Raw genomic sequence first — 478 nt, 5'->3', positions numbered from 1 at the left:
GTTTTTTTAATAAATAAATTTTTTAAAAATCTGCAAAAGGTGCTTCTGTGCATGGTGTGCTTCTGCTGGCAACGATGCCTTGTCATTGCCTGTTACGTGACCAGACAGGCACAGGCAGCCTGGCGGCTTTATAGGACGACCAAATGGACCCTTCTGCAGGCTGCAGGTCAGCAGAGGGGCTGTGTGGATTTTGGACACCACCTGGCTGGAAGGAGAGGAGGTGAGAAGCGGGATGCCATTGGCACAGGCCATGGGCAGGGTCACAGAGAGCCTCTGGCCAAGCTCCCGTCATGCAGCCCACTGCAGCACAGCCCCGGGGGCAGGAAGGAGCAGGTTCAGTCTGATGCCAGTGTCCAGAGTCCGCGATTTGTTATGAACTACCTCCACGTGGTCCTCCAGGGGATGTTTTGTCTTTCCCTGGCTGTTTCCTCACAGTGATTCAGCAGCTCTCTCTGGTCTCTACAGTGTGCTGTTGTCC

This window comes from Corvus brachyrhynchos, unplaced genomic scaffold (genome assembly GCF_000691975.1).
Source record: "Corvus brachyrhynchos isolate BGI_N302 unplaced genomic scaffold, ASM69197v1 scaffold279, whole genome shotgun sequence".
In the NCBI taxonomy this organism is placed as follows: domain Eukaryota; kingdom Metazoa; phylum Chordata; class Aves; order Passeriformes; family Corvidae; genus Corvus; species Corvus brachyrhynchos.
Note: the sequence above shows the minus strand (reverse complement) of the source record.